The sequence below is a fragment of the Sorex fumeus genome, unplaced genomic scaffold, assembly GCF_029834395.1.
Source record: "Sorex fumeus unplaced genomic scaffold, SorFum_2.1 ptg000021l, whole genome shotgun sequence".
Taxonomy (NCBI): Eukaryota; Metazoa; Chordata; class Mammalia; order Eulipotyphla; family Soricidae; genus Sorex; species Sorex fumeus.
This window is the reverse complement of record NW_026606078.1, coordinates 13,696,835-13,705,151: the sequence shown is the minus strand read 5'-3', so window position 1 is coordinate 13,705,151 and position 8,317 is coordinate 13,696,835. Positions and strand designations below refer to the sequence as shown.

General features: G+C 41.7%; 1 pseudogene; it reads left to right on the top strand.

Annotated features, from left to right (window-relative positions):
* The first annotated feature begins 2,089 nt into the window (after nucleotides 1-2,089).
* LOC130022984 (uncharacterized) lies at nucleotides 2,090-2,188 on the top strand (annotated as a pseudogene).
* The last annotated feature ends 6,129 nt before the right edge of the window (nucleotides 2,189-8,317 follow it).

Here is an 8,317-nt window from a genome sequence, read left to right as displayed (position 1 = left end):
TAGAAAGTGAAATGAGTCAGAAAGCGAGGGACAGACATAGAAAGATTGTACTCATCGTGGAATATAAAGTAACAGAATGGGAGATTAATACCCAAGAATAGAGTGATAAGGACTAGGAGGTTTGCTCCAGGCCTTGGAAGCCGGCATCACATGCTGGGGGTAAAGGCAACTCAGACAGAGAACAGAATACCAAGTAAAGGGTGTTTGGAGGACCCAGTTGAGTTGGGAGATTCATGCAAGATTAGACCATAGACCCATTCTTTCTCCCCCACCGAGTCCACAATTTGACCCCCACAAGTGGCTCTCCAGAACCACCATGGCCCCAGAGGCAGATGGACCCAATTCGGAACCCAGCGGCTTTTGGCCGAAATGTGACTGAACTATGCATTAAGCTATGTCACCATTCTACACCAGGTGGGAAAGGGTGTTTGTCCCTTCTGCCTTTATCCCCCCTGGCAGCACAATGGCAATCACCTCAGAGACTATTGGATAGCCAGGTATGAGCTAGCGGTGACAGGGCTACTACAGCCGCGTGGGATAGGGGGTGGGGGGTAGAAACAGCCCATTCTTCCTGCCCCGCCAAGACCATGAGTTGCCCACCATGAGCAGCTCTCTGGCTTGTCCATGGCCCCAGAGAACCAAAGAGAATGCCCTGCCACAGAAGCAGGGTGGGGGGCATGTTGGGAGGAATACTGGGTTCATTGGTGGTAGAGAATGATTTCCATGAGCAGGCACCAGTAACATCTCCATTCGTCCTAGTCCTGAGATTTTAGCAAGTGCCACATTGGAGGCTCTTTCACGGTCAGGGAAATGAGATCCATTATTGTTAGTGGGTTTTGGCATGTCGAATTCACCACGGGGAGCTTGCCAGACTCTGCCATGTGGGCAAGATACTCTCAGTAACCTGTCAGGTTCTCCGAGAAAGAGAACTGGACAAAAAGAGTTGTTGAATTATCAACAAGATCCAGTCTCTGGATCTTGGCCATTCATGGGACTACATGGCTCCAAGGGCAGTTCGTGGGTGTAACACTTAGCTACTGGAAGATGAGGGATCTGGATGAGGAGTCCCAGTCTTGATCCGAGCAGCCTTGATGTCTCCGCCCCGGGTCCCGCACACCTGGGATCCTCTGCCAGTTCCTTCATGCATGAGGCTCCTTCAAGCTTGGGGAGAGTGGTCTAAAGCGTACCTATGGCTGGTTGCAGAGGTCTGCAGCTGCCGGAGCTCTGCTTGGGGTGGTGAGGGAACCTCACCACCAAGGGCCAAGGGCCCTCAGTGAGGAAAGCCAGATGCGGGGTCAGGAGACTGTCATTTTAGACATATTTGGAATTAATTTTAGATCGAAAAGTACACATCATTCAAACTGCTGTATGTGCTTAGCAATAAAGTATTATACACTTCTTCAATGACCTAAGAAAACCCCCTCTGCTCAGAGAACTCGATTTTTAATTACAGGTGTGCTTTGCCCATGTGGAATGACTGAGAATCACTATGAGTAGATAAAAAACTCACTATACACACGAAGATGCACACAGGTTACTTTGAGACATCTGTTTTGTTAATGTTTGTTGGCCATTAAACTTCACTGAGACCCTTTTTTCTGTCCTTTGCAGGAGCCTCATGAATCTCACCTTCCGTTCAAGTTGAACTTGTAATAAGGTGGAATTAAATCATCAATATGCTTCTCACCTCTTCCTTCAGGAGAAAAATCCTACTTACATTCAAGGTGGTCAAAGTGCAGACAACGCCATCCACCTTTTTCTGGAGATGTACACGGGACCGAGGTGAGAACAGCAAAAGGCTCTATTTTAATGGTCTTAATGAAGGTTTCAGGGAAGGGCATTAAACAAGACTGATGCACCATCTTCCAAAAGAAATAATTTGCACAGCTGACGCCCTGGGTATGGTAAAAGAGAATATGGTAAAAACCATACTTTTTCTTCTGGGGCATTAAGGTTCTAAATCTATAGCTTCAAGCTGCTTTGAAATACCTACCTTGATTAGGAATCACCGTCTGGAATAGGAGAGAGTAAGGACAACACTCAAAGAAATCAGAAGAGAAAAATAGGGAAAAAAAACAACTCTTATACTGAGTTTGGCAACACATGTACTAAAATTGAAATGATACAGAGATTAGCATGGTCCTTGAACAGAGATGACATGCAAACTTGTAAAGTGTTCCACATTTTTGTTGCAAGAAGAATTAACAGGGCTACATTAATCTAAGACAAGCCCCACAAGTACTCCAAATTTCGACATAAAGTTAGCAAAATCGCCATCACAATGATCTCTCTCAATGTCAATGGACTAAATGCAGCAATTCAAAGGCAGAGGATGGCAGGATGAATTAGAAAACTGAACCCAACATTCTGCTGCCTGCAAGAAACACATCTGAATAATCAAAGAATACATGGGCTCAAATTCAAAGGCTGGGAAACAATTCTTCGAGAAAAGAACACCTCCAAATATCTGGAGTGGCCATACTAGTATCAGACCACATGGACTTCAGGCTAGAGGTTATAAGAGACAGTGTAGGTCATTTCTTAATGATCATGGTATCTGTACATCAGAAAAAACTCACCCTCCTCAATGTATATGCTCCTAATGACAGACCAGCAAAATATGTAAAAACAAGTTCTAACAGACTTAAAGAAAAACATTGATAGCAACACAATACTAGATGGAGATTTGAAAGTACTTTCTCACTTCTCAATATATTAAACAGACAAAAACTCAGCAAGAAAATATTTTATTTGAGGGAAGTAGTGAACAACCATTGGCTTAGAATAGAAATCAAAGAGGAAATAAAATGATTCCAGAAACAAATGAGAATGAGGAGCTACCAGAACTTGTGGGACACAGCAAAAGCAGTGTTAAGAGGAACGTTTTTAGCTCTGCGAAATTCATCAGGAAGAAAGAAAGGGCCTACAAAAATAACTTACAGTTCAAGATTTTGGAAAATGGCCAATTAAAGGAGTCCAAGCTAGGCAGGAGGAGGGAAATAATAAACCCTGGAGCAAAAATCAATGAGCTAGAATCCCAAAATACAATCCAGAAGACCAACAAAAAGCAAGACATGGTTCTTTGAGAAAATAAATAAGATCAATAAACCATAAGCAAGACTCACAAATAAACAAAGAGAACGAATCCTAATAAACGAATCAGAAATGCAAAGGGGGACATCATAATAGAAACTACAGAAATTCAGAGGATCATCAGTGATTATTTTGAGAATCTTTACAGCAGGAAATGAGAGAATCTTGAATAAATGGATAAATTACTGGATTCCAATTACCTCCCAAGGCTGAACCAAGAAGATTTCGAATATGATAGCACAGCGGTAGGGTGTTTGCCTTGCACGCAGCCAACATGACCGACCCGAATTCAATTCCTCCGCCCCTCTCAGAGAGCCCGGCAAGCTACCGAGAGAGTATCTCTCCCGCAGGGCAGAGCCTGGCAAGCTCCCCGTGACGTATTTGATATGCCAAACACAGTAACAAAAAAGTCTCCAATGGAGACGTTACTGGGCCCGCTCGAGCAAATCGATGAACAAAGGGAGGGCCTTTACCTTTTACCTTTATCACTACCAAGCAAATTGAAATGATAATAAAAAGCATCCCCTAAAACAGGAGCCCAGGCCCAAATGGATTCACTAATGAAATATTTCAAACCTTTAAAGAGGACCTGATGCCAACATTTTTTAAGATTTTCCAGGAAGTTGAAGAAACAAAAATACTACCAAACAGTTTCTATGAGGCAAAGTTCATCCTGATACTCAGATCAGACAGAGAAACCACAAAAAAAAGATAATTACAGATATTTCCTTGATAAATACAGATGCAAAGATCCTTAAGAAAATAACAGCAAAGAAAATCCAGAAACTCAACAAATGATCACACACTAAGACCAAGTAGGTTTATCTTGGGATGCAAGGATGGCTTAACATTCTCAAGTCAATCAACAGAAAACACCATCTCAATAAAATAAAGATAAAAGTCATATGATCATATCAATAGATGTAGATAAAGCATTTGATGAGATCCAGCACCCATTCATGATGAAAAACTCTCAACAAAATGGGAGTTGAAAGCACTTTCCTCAATATAGTCAAAGCAAACTATCACAAACCCACAGCAAGCATTATTCTCAACGGGGAAAAACTAAAGGCTTGGGTCAGAAATCAATGAGCTAGAATCCCAAAATACAATCAGGCACAAACCAAGTTACCCATTCTCACCACTCCTATTCAACATAGTACTTGAAGTACTTGCCATATGATTTGGTAAGAAAAAGATATCAAGGGCATCCAGATAAAAGGAAAAACTCAAGCTTTTACTATTTGCTAAATCAATATCCATTAGTCCATGGCTTTCCGGTATACTAATAATGAAAGAGAAAAAAGAGATAGGAGAAGAACAATCCCATTCACAATAATACATCAGAAAATCAAGTATATTAGAAACAGCTAAGAAGGTTAAGGATCTACACCAAAAAAAAAAAAAAACCTACAAAACACCACTTCAAGAAATAAAAGAGGATATGAGGAAATGGAATCACATACCATGCTCATGGATTGAGAGGATTAACACTGTCAAAATAGCAATACACCCCAAAGCTCTATTAAGATTCAATGCACTTCATATAAGTATACCAATAACATTTTTCAAAGAAACAGATTAAAAATTCTTGAAATTCATAAACAACAATAAACTCCCATGAATAGCTAAACCAATCTTTGGAAAAAGAAGATGGGATCACATTCCCCAACTTCAAATCCTAGGACAAAGTCGTAGTAATCAAAAAAGCATGGTATTCAGATAAAGACAAGACTCAGATCAATGTAATGTCGTCAAATATCCTGACGCTGACCCTCAGAATATTATTACCTAATCATTCATAAAGGCTCAAGAACTATGAAGTTGAGCAAGGAAGTCTCTTCAGCAACTGGTGCTGGGCAAACTGGACAGTAACATGCAAAAAAGATGAAGTCAGACCTATTTATAGTGCCAGGAACAAAGTCAGATCAAATGAATTAAAGACCTCAATATAATACCTGAATTCTTAAGATATATGGAGAAAAATGTGGGAAGATCCCTCCATGACATTAAAGCTAAGGGAAACTTCTATAATGAAACACCATTGACCAAGGAAGAGGAAGTGAAGATAAACAAATGAGACTACATTAAACTAAGAAATTTCTGCAACTCAGAAAAAATTGTGACCATGATAAAAAGACAGCCCACATAATGGAGAAAAATTATTTATGCAATACCCATAAAATTAACCTCAAAATTCTGACTGCTGTATCATTAAATATACTAAATAATTCCTGTGACTTTTATTCTTCTTCACATATATTTACTCTAAAATATTTTAGATTTCCTTTTAAACCACAGGTAAAAATGTAAAATTATAACTTTTCTTAAAGCTAAAAATAACCCCTATACTTTGCCAGGTGAAACCCAAAAAACAAAACACCAAACAAGCAAGCAAGAAAGAAAGAAATTAAGAATTAAAAATAATGCTCGTTGCAGTGCTAAGGATCAAACGCAGATCATTATACAATGGAAGGCAAATGTTCTATCACTGAGTTATATCCCTGTTCTTAAACATTTAAAAAGATCTTCTTTGATGTTTCATTGCATTTTCTTTTTTAAAAAATGCTTTTCTTAGTAGACCTGGTCGCCACTGTACCTCCTACTTGTTGACCTTTATATATTTTACCTCTAAGATTCAGCTGGCACCTTATTCTTCCTATATCCATGCTCTCATTTGACAAACTTTCCAAGATCATGTCTGACTTGCTTTAACTTGGCATAAAATGGACACCTTATTTTCTGTATGCTCTCACGCTAAAGGTGATGATGTTTTCGACCCTGGAGAAGCATTTTCTGGGGAACTTTCTGACTGTTTCTACTTGACTTCAAAGTATCTAAAGGTAAGGAATCATCTTTTTTTTTTTGCATTTATGGGTCACACCTGGCGATGCACAGGGGTTACTCCTGGCTCTGCACTCAGGAATTACTCCTCACGGTGCTTGGGGGGACCATACAGGATGCTGGGAATCTAACCTGGGTAGGCCGTGTGCAAGGCAAATGCCCTACCTGCTGTACTATTGCTCCAGCTCCCCCCTCCCCATAATTCATCATCTTGAGGGCCTCAGATTTTTACCTTCCATTTAGAAACTTCATCTTTACATTGACACAGTAAACTGAAACCACAGAACCATTGAATGGCATGTTATAATGGTAGCAGCCATGAGCAAGCATTGATAACCCATAAGTTGGCATAAATGAATTCTTTCTCAGAGGCTTCAACTTCTGAGGATACCTTTCACTACCTCCTTTCTGTTACATATTCCTGGATCACAATCTACATCAGGCCATCAGTAAAAACTGTACACCCAAAAGCTAGTTTTCCAATGGGATCAGAATCCTTGATCCTTGTAACTTGCAATTTTTCATTCATGACTTGTTGACCTTGTTTCAGGCGGAGGCAACCAGAGCATAAACTCAACTTTCCAGTAGTTTCCACAGGAAATCCAAATACCGAAGAATTTTATCATTTCTGACAACACTTAATCACTTAATCACTTAACTTCCCGTTAGTCGTCGATTTGCTCGAGCGGGCGCCAGTAACGTCTCCATTTGTCCCTGTCGCGTGCTAGTGTAGCCCAATGGCATCTTTTCGCTCCGGGAACATGGAGGGCCTCAAACCTATCATTCATGACCTTGACAAAGAAGTCTGACCATCTGGTAGGTGGGCGGCCACGCGGTCTCTTGACATCCCGTGGAATCCAATCAGTAACAGCTCTAGTCCAACGGTCGTCTTTAAATCTCATTACGTGACCAGCCCATCTGATTTTAGACACCTTGGCAAATGAGACAGCGTCCCTGATCCTTGATCGTCGACGGATTTCAGAACTCCGGATTCGTTCTCTCATTTGAGTGAAACGTGATATTCCAAGCATAGCTCTTTCTATTCTTCTTTGGGAGACCTGAATGGCGTTCTCATCTTGTTTGCGTAGGGCCCAGGTCTCTGAGGCATATGTTAATGCAGGAAGAACAGTGGAATCAAAGAGATGTGTCCGGAGCCGGAGGTTCTTCGTCCTCTTAGCTATTTCTTCAACGTTCTTGAAGGCGTTCCAAGCCGCTCTCTTCCTCCTGCGCAGCTCGGGTGCCAGGTCATTTGTCATGTTGACCTCTCGACCTAGGTACACATAGCTGTTGCATTCGGAGATGGTCGTTCCATTGAGAGCGAATGGGGCGTCAGGAACAAGGCTGTTTCTCATAAACATTGTCTTCGTAAGATTCAGCTGTAGTCCTACCTTTCCACACTCACGGTCAAAGTCGGCCAGCATTTGTGCCGCTTGACTGATGTTTGGTGTTATTAAAACAATGTCATCAGCAAAGCGGAGGTGGTGTAGTTGCCGACCATCTATCTTCACTCCCATTCCTTCCCATTCCAGTCGTCGCATGATGTTCTCGAGGGTGGCACTGAAGAGTTTTGGTGAAATGGTATCACCCTGCCGCACCCCTCTCTTGACATCAACGATCACTTCTTTGTAGAATGGTGAGATCCTGGTAGTGAATCCGCAATACAGCTCACGGAGGATCCTGATGTATTGGGCTTGAATGCCCTGATTGGCTAGGGCTTCAATGACCGCTTCCGTCTCGAGGACCTGATGGTACAAGCGCGAATGATCAAGTACGACATCATTGGTCTGACCGAGACAAGAAGACACGAATCTCACCATGCCGTTTTCGACACTGGAGAAGAATTGTTCCTCGGAACATGCGATAAAAGAGGTGTTGGAGGCGTCGGTGTCCTTGTCAACACAAACTTGGCCAAGAGCATTGATTCATTCGAATGCCTAACAACCCGAATCGGACGTTTACATTTGAATAGATGTGGCTCACTGCCTGCAGTTTCTATCTTCGTTGTCTACGCACCAACATCTCATTATGATGAAAGAGAAATCGAGAAGTTCTACATGGAGCTAGAGAAGTTCTATAAAGAAGACCACACCTTCTACAAGATCATTGTGGGTGATTTTAATGCCAAGATAGGACCGAGAAGATCAGCTGAAGAACTTCACATCGGAACCCATGGCCTAGAATGGAACGAACAGGGTGAGAGACTGTCTGAGTTCATCATGTCGACCAAGACCATTCATGGTAACTCACAGTTCCAGAAGGCAGAATCTAAACGATGGACATGGGAGTCTCCCGGTGGACGATTCCACAACGAAATGGACCACATCATATTCAATCGACGGTTTTGCCTGACTGATGTCGCTGTTGTCCCAAAATTTCGAAC